Raw genomic sequence first — 14,947 nt, 5'->3', positions numbered from 1 at the left:
TGTAAATTCTGCTACTTTTTGGAATGTTTTGTAATATTTAAACTCAATGGCATTTGAGGATGAATGTACACCTTATATATATATATATATATATATATATATATATATATATATATTTATATTCTTTAAAATAAGTTGTAAATAAGGTAAAAACGAAGCCCGTGCATCACTTCAGACACATTCCCTTGAAACTGTTTTTAGCTGTTGACGTTAATAATGTGTTTTAATGTTGAAAATAATTTCTCCATCAATGCATCTAATATTCTAGACTTTCAATGTTCCCTTACGAATATTAGCAATGGTTTAACAAAAATAACACCAAAAATAATCATTATTGTAGCCATGGTAACTGCAAATCAGCCATGATTTTGTTACTTCAAACAATAACTTACAAAGAATTATTAAGATAATAATTTCTTGTGGTTATGAAAACAGACCCAAGACACCAATAGCCTTTAAAATTACTTCAAAGGCATTAAATAAAAACAATGAGGCAATAATGACTGGTTAATACCACTGTTAAAATGCATAATGTATGCTAATAAAGAAATAAAAAATGTATGTACATAACATGCTATTACAAATGGCTGCAAAGGGAGCCAAAGGGTAATTGGTGCTGCTTCAATTACAGCTTTAATTATTTATGTATTTATTTATTTATCAATCCATACACAAATAATATAATTATTTACAATTATATTTTTAATTATATTAATAAACTTTGATCATATGTTTTATAATTAAAAAGCTTCTTGGCTGGTTACAATGAATGAATGAATGAATTAATGAATGAATGAGCATTCATTAATTCATTCACCACCAAATTTTCTCTATTCACCTGACTGATTTGTTGGCATCACTAAACACTTATTTTGGATCCTGGTGACAACTGGTTTTATACAAAAGTAGCTGCCAAATCCTTGTATTATTCCAAATGTGAGTACTCCAGTGAGAGCCGTGGTAACTGCATACTGTGACAGCTCCAGTTCTTAAGCCCTTTTTGGACAGGACTAGTTTTCCCTGAGGAGGTCAGGTTAATTTGTGTTTCACAGACATACTTTGTGACTTAAATCCTCCGAAATCAAACGCGTCTGTGTTTCCCCCCCTACACAAGAAACACAAAATAGCAAATTACCTACTGTTTTTCGACTAACTTAAGGGGTCCTCTGAGAAATCTAATCCGGTCCGGATAGGGATGTCTGTGAAATGACGCCGCTTCTCCTCATTTATTTTGACCTTCATTGAATACCGTAACAAAAGTTGAATTTCTCATCGCGCTGCCTGCTGCACCTTCATTATGGATTTTGACCTTTTTTGCCAGCTTTCTGGGGGAAAGTAACAGTTGGCAGTTTAAGTGCTGCTGGCATCCAATCCGACGTAAAGGGACAATTAAATCAAGCAGAGTCCTACTGCTGACTCAATTTTTTTTTTTCTTTTTTTTCTTTTTTTTACAATAAAACAAGTCTGACAAAGAATAGGATTTGTAGTGAGTTGTTGCAAATACCAAAGATAAACACATTAGGGCTCAAAAGCTTTAAGGTCTAGCAGAGAACCATTGATTTTGCTGAGGTGTGAAATGTTTAAGTAGAATATTGATGTGCTTCACAACACAATGGAAGAACAGGCCTGACCTCCACCATTCTTTCCTCTGCTTCACTCCCCAGCCGTTTTACAGCCTCGCCTCCATCCCGCTGTCCGCGATGTGTATCTGCATTGGCTTCCGGACCAGATCAACTGGAAAATTACACGTCTGCCTGTTTAAGCTCCGCTGGCCGAACTCTGTTGTTGGGCATCAACTCAAAAGTGGCAAGAGTTCATTTAGAGCGGTCGCCGGCCGTGTTAAGCGTCGAGGAGAGGGAGTGGGAAGAGTAATAGGTAATAGAAGAGCAACACACAGGCTAATACATCGGCGCAATTAACCGCAAGCTGCGGCAGCTGTGGCGTGACGGAGGCCCGAGGGTAATTGCAGACCCCACTCATCACTGCCTCTCGTTAATACAGAACTCTGCACCCCTGGGAGAGAGAAAGAGAGGGTCTCTCACTTCCTTTCCCTAGCTCACTCTCGACTTCCATTCCAATCCTCCCTGAGCACCACTCTGCTTCATGGTGAGCCCACTCTCTCGGGAGATTGGAGTGTGCACCCTGGTTCTACCACATGCTGGAAAATATGACTGGGATTGAGAGATCGATCGGAATACGGCATCGTTTGCATATATGGTGAGCGGTGCGGCTCGTGATGGATGGCAGAGGAGGAGGAAGGGAAAAGGGGAACATCTGAAATATTCCACTCAGACACAGAGGCTCTTATGGAATTATACAACAAACGGTGGTTAAATTACATTGTGTGAAGATCAACGAAACCATGCAACCAACAATGCTGACTAATGTGAAACTATTAGCCTACACTTGATGTGGAAGTAAGGCTATTTTTTTTTTTTTTTTTTACTTATTTTAATTTTTTTTACATTTGTATATTATTTTAATTATTTAAAAAAATATATTTTTGAGATTTTCTGTTTTTCTAATTACAGCAACAACAACAACAACATCAATAATAATAATAATAATAATAATAATAATAATAATAATAATAATAATAATAATAATAATAATAATAATAATAATGACCACAACACAATATTTTACCAAATACTTTGGATTTATATAGAATTTTATACATATTTATGTATAATCTTGCTTTATATAATCTAATAATAATAATACGTTTGGGTCAGTTAATTTATTTTCTTTTATTTTATTTACATTCTTTATAAGGATTACCTGAAATAAGTTAATTTAGCTGCACAAATCAATCAATCAATCAACGTATGCATACATGCATAAATAAATAAATAGTTTTTGAAAAAAAAAATCGCACAATTTAAATTAACTCCAGACGTTAGTGTCCTGTGAGTAAATTAAAATGTAAATGAACAAAAGACTGAATGAATGAATTAACATTTTCAGAGGAAAGTTAGGTGTCTTTTTATTTTATTTATTTATTTATTTATTTTTTTCTGGAAAAGACTCTTCAAAACACATCCTTTCTAAAAGGATCATTTGGACCCTTAGAGCTCATAGAGGTTCCAACAGGAGAGTGGAAGTCTAATCAGTGCAATTTTAAGCTTTTAGCGTGCCCTTTTCCACCATGTGTTTTCTCACTGTTCATTTGACACCAGTATGAGCTTTGAAATGCTAAAGAAACCTGGGAAACCTTTCAAATCAATCTAATTCAAAGTCTCTTTTTCATTTCACACAACAGGGAATGCATCACTATGCAGCAGGTGAGAGAAAATAGCCATACTGTGGTCGCTGTGACAGATGCAGCAAAACCAGCCCAGTTCTCACAGCTAAACGGTGACTCCCTAAACAAATGGCACTGCCATGTGCAAACTGTAATAACGGAATGTGCTGGTCCCAAATCTAGCTCTGTGTATTTGCATTTCATTCATCCTGCTTTATATTTGGATGTAGCATTACCAATCATCTATCCATAGAGGAGAATACGGGACTGCATGTGGTCATTCTACAACTCTACAACATTCTAAAACAGGGTTTCTGCAGGTAAATGTAAATCGTTTTAAGACTATGTGATTTTTTAAAACTAAATATAAATTAATAAATACTGAATATATAAAATAAAATAAATAAACTGAATATGTATATATATATATATATATATATATATATATATATATATATATATATATATATATATATATATATGTGTGTGTGTGTGTGTGTGTGTGTGTGTGTGTGTGTGTGTGTGTGTTTTATACACTTGACCATTATTGCAATTCTACTCTCTATCAGTATTATATATATATATATATATATATATATATATATATATATATATATATTTTTTTTTTTTTTTTTTTTTTTTTTTTTTTTTTTTTTTTTTTACTTTTTCATATATAAACTTGACTGACTTAATGAATTTGAGAACTTCTGTTCTGATTTAAGACATTTAAGGCCTTCATTTGTGGAAGGGCTAACTAAGCCTTTTATGATCAGCAGAAACCCTGGGATAAGTCAGAATAAGCTTTTTTTTTTCCATTTGCATATCCTATCAAACCCAATATGGCAATAAAGAAACAATATAATGAAATAACACAACTCAGATGGTGATCATGTTGAAGGGCATTAAAGGGAAAGAAACATATGTTTGCTATAACAGCACATACGGATTAAATTAAGACCAGTTATGAAATAACCACCTGCACCTGACATGACTCAAATAATTTTCAGGATGCAGAAGCTATAGGTAATACAGCACAAGAACTCATCTACAGGCCCACCATGGCCCCCTACCTGTGGACAAGAATAAGACATAATGAGCTTTGCAACTTGACATTCAAAACTCCTCCAATTATTGGACAGTCATAAACAGGCAAATATGCAATGCATAGGCGTGGACCAAGTGGGGTTTATGTTCCATTTAAAGCACACATACTAGAAAGATTAAAACTGCACCATCTGATCTGGTATTAAACAGTGTTTGCTAATGAATATAAGATAACAGTGATGACACATTTCACTTGGCATCATGAAGATCCTCACAGGACATTTTTGCATGTGAATGAAATCCAAATGAGGATTAAAAACAAATAGCATGGTTTTGATGACCTGCCACTAACTCAGAATACAGTCTACATACATTTTTTTTTTTTTTTTTTTATCTATGTTTTGGGCATATCTTTGCTGCTAGATTATATCAAGAGGTCTGGTGCACTTAAAACCAGTATTTCTCTTTAAAATCACAAGCAGAAAACCCCAGTACTATCGCAGCATAAATGTAGGCAGAACATCTTGTGATGCAGAAAAAAACTATCAGGGTGTGCTGCCACCATGGGTAAAATATCTTGTCAGGCAGAACTAACCCACAACCCTAACCCTAACGTTACAAGAATGTTTATATAGTATACAGTTTGTCTAAACATTATTTTGCTCAGTTACATCACAGTTTTGCAAGACCCAAAATTCAAGTAATCATATATGCAAATAAAGAGGAGAAAGTGAGCTATCAAATTCACAATGGGGAGAATCGTGGCTCTGGTGCATTGCTGACCATTACTCAGCATCCGTGCAGAGAAACACCTCGAGATCCTTGCATCTAGACGAACATTATACTGATAATTCATAAAAAACATTTTGTATTCATCAGAATCCAAACTCAACCCAAAAGATGCGCAAAAACGTGCTGGAAATCAAGAAGAGAAAAATAGTTTGCGCTGCGCTGTCAATTAATCGCAGAAAGTGAGTATATTAAGAAAAGGTTACCTTTCCACACCGATGCTCATTCTCCTCCGGTGAAAAGTGAAAGCCGGTGGTCGTTTAAGGAGGACGGGGTGGGATAGCGCTAATTAAAGCCGGGGAAAAGATCAGACAGGTTCGGTATGGTTGCACAGTAGCTCAATGTTCTTCACAATGTGCACCAAAAAAAAAAAAGAAAAAAAAAAGAAAAGAAAAAAAAACACGCTTTCATTTTCTTCAAGGACCGCAATCGTTTCCTCTACTTTTGCTTTCGCGCACTAATAGTTCCCATTCTTGTGCTCGATCCTTCTTCCCAGGTACGGCGAATCAGATATCTAGTTTCCGTGGCTTTTCAGTTTCACCTTTCAATAAAGAATACATATCCGTGTGCTGCTGAAATACATGACAATCTAATCCGTCAGAGGTGTAGATCCTCAAAAAGGAAGCCTCTTGCAATATCATCCTGATAGATGGGTGAGTTAGAAGACAAATACGCACGAAGCGTCTGCTCGTCTTGGAGCACGCTGAAGAGTGGGCGTTATAGGGGTAGATCTTCACTGCTGCCAATAAGCATGCATGCCTCCGCCTGAAGCGCTGCTTCTCTACATGCACGTAAACAGGCGTTCTGTCAGCGCGGATGGCAGAAACTTGTGACTTTAAGGTAAAAAGGATACATCGTTAGAGAGTATGAGAGGAGAACTCAAGTCAGGCGAAACTAACGGAACACAACAGGGGCAAATATGAAATGAGCGCCCGGCACCTGAGTGGGTTCGTGTAATCGGACGGAAAAAATAAATAAATAAAAATAGACGATAAGCTGACCGGCGCGCTGACAGACATGCGTTGAGCGTTTAGCTTTCTTCGGCCAGTGTCAGTTGTTTGGTTTGTTTCAGCACCACGGACAGCGCACACGAACGCTGATGTATTTGAGACCTATCTCTTCTATATTATCTATCTATATAAATTGTGTTAAAAATATATATTCTGATTGTTTAAAATAGTCACATGGTGCACTTACACTAACATTTTATCCATCTAATGGATGCCTATCCGGCTTTCTGCCACTTAATTCATCTTTTTTATGTGTCTTGCTTACATTTGCAGGCGTTGTGACAAATTAAAGAAGTCAACACATTTCCAGTTGTTATTTAAGTGTGCCATTTGCTAACCTTTTTGTACAATTGTTAGACTTTGTTCCCATTGAAAGTTTTTTTTTTTTTTTTTTTTTTTTTTTTTTTTGATTTAGTGACCTTTTTTCCACATTTATGTAAACAAATCAATATAATGATCAAACTTTAGTCATGCTGGAAGAGGAACAACAGTTTATCCAAGATGAAAAATAAGACAGACAATCCAAGGCTCACCGCCCCGAAAGATCTTCTCTAATATTTCACAGTAACTTTATGTTGAGCACATCATTCAAATTTTCCACGCAGAAAGCGGATGTTAAAGCATAAGCACACACTGATGAAGAGAGTTGCATGACAACAAAAAAAATATTCACAACATTACAACTGTACTCTAATAAGCTAGGTCTTGAATCAGATGGACTGGTTTTTTAAATCAAAATTTGCCTAGTAGACCTTATTTTAATAAAATGAAATAATTATTTATCATTTACACCAATGCAGTGTCTTCCACCACATTTACCTCATGTTATTATGAAAACCTAATATGTCTACACATTTGGCACAGGCTGAAAAGGTTACTACAGCTAACATGACCCAGGGACCTTATGAATGTCATTTAACCTCAAGAGACCTTGAAAGGATAAAGGAAACGGATGTGAAATCCCACAAAATGGAGGTCTGGTGCAGGGATAAAAGAGAAAGCATGCCTGCTGCACTACTCCTTAGAGACATTAAAAGCGATTGGCGGCTGATAAAGAGAAGTAGGAAAGTCAATAGGAGACTGAGTGAAAAGAAAAGCTGAAGGGTTTGTGTGAAAATACACAAACACTCCGGAAACAAAGCAGATGTCTAAAGGGCCAATGACTGAATCACAAAGAAAGAAAGAAGGATACAAAGTGAAACAGGTAGTGCGTAGAAAAGGTAAAGCTGAATAATTGATAATAACATCCTTGTGGGGTGTCAGATGTGGGGAAAACGGAACATTCTTATATATTTCAGGTTCTTATCGTAATTGCTTAGAAACTGTTTTGACAAAGACAAATGCAATATACAACCACAGATATTTGACTTGTTTATTTTATTTTATTTGTTTTTCTTCCTTTCTTTCTTTCTGGAATTGGTAACTTTTGCCTTTGATTGATGTTGCATCCAAACGGTGTTAAATATGATTGATTGGCTGGTTGGTTAAATTTAAGTTTAATTTTGAGCTTGTTCCACCATCCTTAGTATGATAAGTCTTGAGCTATCAGTGTAAATACCTTAGCTTACTTCAAAAGACAATTATGAATTAAGCTTATGGGCATACTTATCAATCCTCATTTTATGAGAAATTGTATCTTAATTGGCACGGTGGTTCCACAGCCTGCTTCCTAGCCCAATTACTTTTTATTGCAATAACCAACCCGGCAGATTTAGGGTAGTAAATACTGTATAGTCAGTGGCTATTATTAGATTATAAAAACTTTTGCTGGACAGAATTTTAACAACCAGTTTGAGGATGACAGACAATGAATAATAACTTGTTTTAATTAGATCTAAAATAATACTAATAAAAAAGGTTGAATGAAGAATTAAGAGGTTTGAGATTAAGATTGCAACTCATATTGGAATTGGGCATTAATGTACTATAATTTACATAATTTTGTGTATGCAAGGCACACGTGATTTCATCAATTACAACATGTTTCTGAATCAACATCTTTTTTGATCCTAGAACTACATTCCAACCAACAAATCAGAATTGAGAATTGAGGAAATATCTGCTTTAGGCTTACAATCGGGGTTAGGTGCTTCAACACCCTTGTTAATCAGCTATCATTTCGCAATGATTTTAGGAATAAATTATGGGTAGGTTTAGGTCTAAGGGTATGTGTTGGGTTAAGCCTATATTTTTGCACAATACTGTTGAACCAAGATCATTAGAAGATGTTGATACAGGAGCATGTCTTACTTGGCAAAATCACGGCGACCTGTATGCAAACAGGTCAGGAAAGTTTCAGACATTGTCCAGTTCACAGTGCAGGGCAGTCACTGCAAATCATTCAGACCAAAACGGACACTGCAGCACTATCTCGGGGCATTATAAATATCAATCATACATGTACAGATGGATCAGGGAGGGAGGGCAGGTGTGTGTAAGGTGCCTGCTGCCATGCTAGTAATCTGTTTGAACAGTCTCAACCCTTAGGCCGAACATCTTGCCAGTATCTCTTTTGTTTTGCAGATTAGATGCAAACTCTGCTGGTCTGCAAATGTGCTATCTAGAGCAAACTTGTATGGGTGTTTGCTAAGATCTAGCCCTAGCTTGTATGGTTGTCATTAATTGATTAAAAACAGTGACTCTCCAACTGATTGTTACTCTACGTGTACATAATTGTTCAGTCCAAATTATATATATATATATATATATATATATATATATATATATATATATATATATATATATATATATATATATATATATATATATATATATATATATATATATGTGTGTGTGTGTGTGTGTTTGTGTGTGCGTGTGTGCGTGTGCGTGTGTGCGTGTGTGTGTGTGTGTGTATTATTTGAACACTAGTATTTTCACTAACTAAAAATGGTTTTCAATGGCTTTTACTTAAGTTCCTAAAACTTTTAACAGTACTGTAGCTTTGCAGGTAGGTTTCTTGAAGCATCTTGGAGATGTTGCCACGATTCTTCTGGATTTAGTCTGTCTCAATTTTACTTGTATCCAATGTTGTAATATAGCATCAATCTTATTGTGTCTACTAAGAAACAAAGCAACATTTCAAGATTTTGCCTTAAGATTTTCTGCAACATTTAGCCTGATACACCTCCCAATTGTGTAACCCCGTTTCTGTCAGGTCATTTTAGGTTTTAGGAATGCTAAAGCCCCTGAAGTGGGGTAATGCTGTACTAAATGCTGAAGCAGCCATGAGTTCTAATGCTTGCAGTGCCTGTTGTTGTCAGCATGAACTGAACTAACCCTTGGATGCCGTCCAGCTGAGAGGGTGTCAGTGTACTCAAGGCCAGGCTTAATCTCTGGTACTGGATAACAAGGACCCTCTCAAAATCCCACCAAATGCCCAAGGATCTGTACAGTACATGTTTATAGCGTGCATCGTGCATCTTAAAATACTCTACTCATCCCTGGAGTAAATGGATAAAACATAACAGGCTTTACACATACATATACACACAATGTTCTAAATCTGTATGACATAACCTGAATTCAGTTTGATCTGCAGTGATTCAAGGTGTGAAAACATATAAAGACTTACTATGCTATACATGTAATATAGTATACTATATTATTGTTAGGATTGGACCTGTTTTCAGGTGTGTCAGTTCCTGACTTTCCTTATTTGGTCTGTTTCCTGTCCTTGTTTAGTTTGATCATTAATTGATTCCACACACTTGTCAGTTCACTCATTATCCTGCTTTTATAACCCTAGTTCTTTCAGCTCAGTTTTGTGGGGTTTACCAGTCAAGTACAGATGCATCTCAAAAAATTAGAATGTTGTGGAAAAGTTCATTTATTTCAGTAATTTAACTCAAATTATGAAACTTGTGTATTAAATAATTTCAACTGACACAGACTGAAGTAGTTTAAGTCTTTGGCTATTTTAATTGCAATGATTTTGGCTCACATTTAACAAAAACCCACCAATTCCCTATCTCAACAAATTCAAATATGGTGAAATGCCAATCAACTCAAAATGCCTGCAAAGATTTCCTGAGCCTTCAAAATGGTGTCTCAGTTTTGTTCGCTAAGCAACACAATCATGGGGAAGACAATTTCACAAGGAGGATAAGCCACAAACATTCATTGCCAAAGAAGTTGTATGTTCACAGAGTGCTGTATCCAAGCATGTTAACAGACAGTTGAGTGGAAGAAAAAAAGTGTGAAAGAAAAAGATGCACAACCAGCCAAGAGAACCAGCCTTATGAGGATTTTCAAGCAAAATCATTTCAAGAATTTGAGTGAACTTCACTAGGCTGGGGTCAAGGCATCAAAGCCCACCACACATAGACATGTCAAGGAATTTGTTGAACTACAGACACCGTCAGAGACATCTTACCTGGGCTAAGAAAAAAAAGAACTTGACTGTTGCCTAGTGGTTCAAAGTCCTCTTTTCATATGAGAGCAAGTTTTGTATTTCATTTGGAATCTAAGGTCCTAGAGTCTGGAGGAAGGGTGGAGATGCTCATAGTCCAAGTTGTTTGAAATCCATCGTTAAGTTTCCACAGCCTGGGTTGATTTGGGGTGCAATGTCATCTGCTGTGTTTTTTGAAAACCAATGTCACTCCACCCGTTTACCAAGAAATTTTGGAGCACTTCATGCTTCCTTCTGCTGACTAGCTTTTTGAAGATGCTGATTTTATTTTCCAGCAGGATTTGGAACCTGCCCACACTGAGAGAATCTATGGGGCAATAAACCCAGGCTTCCATACCACCTCAGCACTGTCACAAACTGATTACCTCCATGCCACAGTAATTAAAGCAAAAGGAGCCCTTACCAAGTATTGAGTACATGGACAGTGAATTAACATACTTTCCAGAAGGCCAGTCCATTTTTTTTTTTTTTGGTCTTATGAAGCATTCTAATTTCTTGAGACAGTGAATTAGTGTCGGAAACAGTGACTTTCATAGTGCTTTCATGGCTGCTCACCTCTGCACCCCCCCCCCCCCACCCCCACAGCTGAGGGGTGGACAAGCAATAGAGCCCTTCCCTCCAAGCCCTGCAGGATGACCTCTGCCATGCCCGGCAGAGCCTACACACTGAAAAAAATTAATCTGAGTGGATGTAAATGTTAAGTAATTAAAATGCGTGATATCAACAATAAAATGTTAAGTTTGTGTCTTTACTTTAATATATCTAGTTTTAAATTAATCTGCATTTGTTCAAAAAACAAGAAAATTTGTATTTTATTGCTTTACAAAATTAATCTAAGTAATCCCAGCCAAGCTTTTTAGGTACACACGCACAACAAACAATACCTTGTTTTATTTACTCGCTTGGTACAAAAAAAAAAAAAACCTCCCCTTCCTGTTTCGTTGGTCTGGAAACCCCTTGCATTCCTAACGAAGACGAAGACGAACACGCGGACTGAATTTAAGGTAAGAATAAAGCTAGCAAATTAACAGTTAATGTTACTTGGGTTGGTACATTCTTTACAGTTTTCGAATTGCTGTACAAAAACTAGGCTTTAAATGTAATTTGAAGATTGTTGTAACGTTATGTGGATTTTCTAATTAGCATTAGGCCTACCATGTGGTTACACTGGTAAGTTAAAGTTAGGTGGCTAACTTAGCTGCTTTAAAGCATTCAGTATTAAGCTTGGCATATGTCTAAATACATTTAAGGAGCCACTGAAGCCCATTTTAGGATTCCTTTTTCTCCCTGTGAAAGTGTTTGGTTCTCCCTGATAATAAAAGGTGATGTGGATGCGTTGGAATGCGGGTAACGTTAGTCTCTCGTACGGGGGGACAGCTGCCAGTTGAGTTCACGTAGCATTTACAGCCGCCATTTTATTCGGATAATTTTCAAAATATTACTGTTATCGTTTCATGAAATGTAGTTTTTGAAGTATTTCAGGCGAGAATGTAGTTGTTTTAAACTCAAATATGCGGTTTATTTATAAAGACAGCGTCTATTTAAAAAAATGTGTTTTGCCGATTTCAGAGATGAGCTCCATGCGATCAGCGGGAGCTCCGTCATCATGTATCCGCCGAGAGCAGCTTCAGCTCGGCTAGACCTTCTGACATTTGCCGCTGGCTCTGATGTCTCTTTAGTGGTTCAAGATAAAATATAATTTGTTTGGGTCAAAACGAAACGTTTCTTATCTTTGGCCTTTATTCAATCAATCTATTAATATGTTTTATATATATAGGTCCTTTTCATTCCTGTCTCTATAGAAATATGAACTTTTGTCATATAGATATTTCGTCATACAGAATGCATACTCCATGAATTATGCGATCTGAAAGAGTGCCCATTAGCGCGCTCTGTCAGTTTCTCTTCGTGGTTTGTGTTTGTTAGGACGGTAGTTTTTACGGTCTATGGTTAGAGCGTTTACAGCTGTCAATCATAATATGTGACCATAATCCTGCCTTCTGCATGACGCAGTTCCCTGTACACTTTCTCATCTGAGCTCCGAGGTAAAAAAAAACAACACAAACATTTCATATGAAACTGAAGACAATTAGCTGTCTGATCGGCAGGTCAACTACCTGTAGTTGTTTGTGGAGAGAAGAAAATGTGAAACTATTTTTAATTATAGTTATAGTTATTATTTGCTATGAATTGGGTTTCTTGCATTGGTCAGTTACTAACCATTAACTTACACTGTGTCCTTAACCAGGTGATTCTCCTGACAATAGGCTACACTGGATAAAGGTATGTAACTTTCAATAAATTATATTTAAATGATATAATACATTTATTGTAGTGAGGAAACTGGGGGTAAAGTTATAACTCAGTTGGCAGTTTTTTTTTTTGCATTTCACAGAGCAAATTTATAGTCCTGTAAAAAAAAAAAAAAAAAAAAGTGACGACTTAAGGGGTGTGCACCATATGTTGCTGGTTGCTCAAAGTCTGCCATTGCATTAGTTCCCATTTCCATGATAATCTATTTTTGTTGATCCCATGGTTACATACATTAGCTAAAAAATAAAAAAAACTTAGTTTACTTCAACCATTCAAAAATTCAAAAATTGGCTTAAATCACAACACCGCAGCAACCACGTAATCCTACCCTGATTTTTGTTCAGATGGAGAGCAAAGAGCTAAATGCATTCTTCACATTAGCAAACAAAGCAGTAGGTTCACTTCTCTCTGGTTTATTTCACAGGTTTGTGATGACGATGATGCTGCAGCCATCCAAGAGGCCATTACTTCATTTGTGCTCAACATCTTTGTGGTCAGCAAAGCCAGGGATGGAGGTCTCGAGAAGAAAGTTGGAATAGCCATTGAGGGAGCGGAGGTCCTTTTTTGCATTCCAAGTGTAGCACATGCTTGCTCCTACCTTATGGGCCTTATTTATGCCTTGGAACTCAGCTACCCAAAGAAACTTAAATATACCTTTGAGGTATTTCAGAAGATCTTCCTGGAGCTGGAGGATGTTAACAAAAACATGTCCTCCAAAATCCACGATCTCAAGATCAGCTTACTGGCCTAAAAGCGATACAGACATTGTTGAAGTTGGAGGGTTCGAGTTAGGTCCCTCTGTTAAAGTTTTACAGTTCAATTTCTCAGGTTCTCCTAATGCACTCTCAATAGTAACTACTATTGCATTTTCATATAGGGACCATGTTTTGTAAGTCTGTTAATGAGCATTTGAAGGAAACATGACTGTGAAGAAGTGAGAAACGCATGGAAAACATTTTGCACAATGTGAATTTATTGTAATTTTATTTTGATAAGCTAACCTACCCAAAGAAACTGAAATGTAGCCTTTCCAGAAGATCTCCCTGGAGCTAGAGGACAGGAACCAAAAAATGTTTCCCAAAGTTCATGATCTCATGATCAGCTTACTGGCCTTACATTGTTGAATGTAGAGGGTTTGAGTCCCTCTGGTAAAGTTTTACTGTTCAATTTCTCAGGTTTTTTTCAGTGCACTTTCTCAAGTCACACTAATCCTATTTCATATAGGGAACATGTTTGTGATTCTGTTGATGTTAAAGGTGCAGTTGAAGGAAAGATGACAGTTAAGAAGTCAGAAACTATATTGCACAATGTGAGTTTTTTTCAATAGAAACCCAAAGAAACTGAAATGTAGGTTTCTTAGAAGATCTCCATTGTCACACGGGGATTATACATATGATCATACATGTGCAAGCGTGTTGTTTTAAAGTCTTTAGAGTATGTTACTGTACAGGACTGAAAAACGCAATTTTATAGAAAATATTCTGTGAATGTCTCTGAATGGTTTCTTATGAAGACAATAAAGTCTGTCAACTTTCACTTAATGAGCTTTCCTCTGTCACCACCATGAAGCACAATTTTCTATTGTACACAATGTCTCAACCTGTGAGGTGGATATATTTTATTATACTTTGTTTTATACTGACCTTGTCAGTTTTTACTATCAAATGGCCAAAATGTCAGCTTTAATGTTATAACTAGATTTCTATATTTGATGAATACATTCTACTGGCATTCTGTTTACAAGTACCAGTGTTGGAACTTTTACTATAGTAGTAAAACAATTACTATTTGCATTTATACTTTCAGTAGAAATACTCAGTTGCTAATTAGAATATCTGAGTACATGTAACTTTAAAATACACTAACAAATTTTACAGTATATCCCACTTGAAATTTGTAATATTGAAATGTAAAAATTAAGTTGGATTCAATCAAAAATGCACATTTTGGATTCTTAAAGTTGTGTAGATCACACACACAAAAAATGACTAGATCAATACTAAAATTAAGTTAACTTTATGTGCAAATTTTATTTCAACAAACAGAAAAATTAAGTAGTTTGTACAAAGACTAGTCTTGTTGGATCTACGTAATACAATTATGCAAAAGAATTCATCATATTTTTTAAGTAAATCA

General features: G+C 36.1%; 1 protein-coding gene and 1 long non-coding RNA gene across 2 annotated transcripts in view; one reads left to right on the top strand and one right to left on the bottom strand.

Annotated features, from left to right (window-relative positions):
* LOC113115251 (leucine-rich repeat and fibronectin type III domain-containing protein 1-like protein) overlaps window positions 1-6,165 on the bottom strand; it is a 147,464-nt gene extending 141,299 nt beyond the window's left edge. The window contains exon 1 of the mRNA XM_026282692.1: window positions 5,284-6,165. The gene's annotated coding sequence lies outside the window, so the exon portion shown is untranslated. The remainder of the gene's footprint in view (window positions 1-5,283) is intronic.
* Window positions 6,166-11,190: 5,025 nt separating this feature from the next.
* LOC113115563 (uncharacterized) lies at window positions 11,191-14,244 on the top strand. The gene is made up of 3 exons (XR_003293910.1): window positions 11,191-11,502; window positions 12,747-12,781; window positions 13,236-14,244. It is a non-coding gene; the product is annotated as an uncharacterized LOC113115563 (long non-coding RNA).
* The last annotated feature ends 703 nt before the right edge of the window (window positions 14,245-14,947 follow it).

This window comes from Carassius auratus, chromosome 15, assembly GCF_003368295.1.
Source record: "Carassius auratus strain Wakin chromosome 15, ASM336829v1, whole genome shotgun sequence".
Classification (NCBI taxonomy): Eukaryota; Metazoa; Chordata; class Actinopteri; order Cypriniformes; family Cyprinidae; genus Carassius; species Carassius auratus.
The sequence above is the reverse complement of the archived record's forward strand: the minus strand, read 5'-3'. Positions and strand labels throughout refer to the sequence as shown.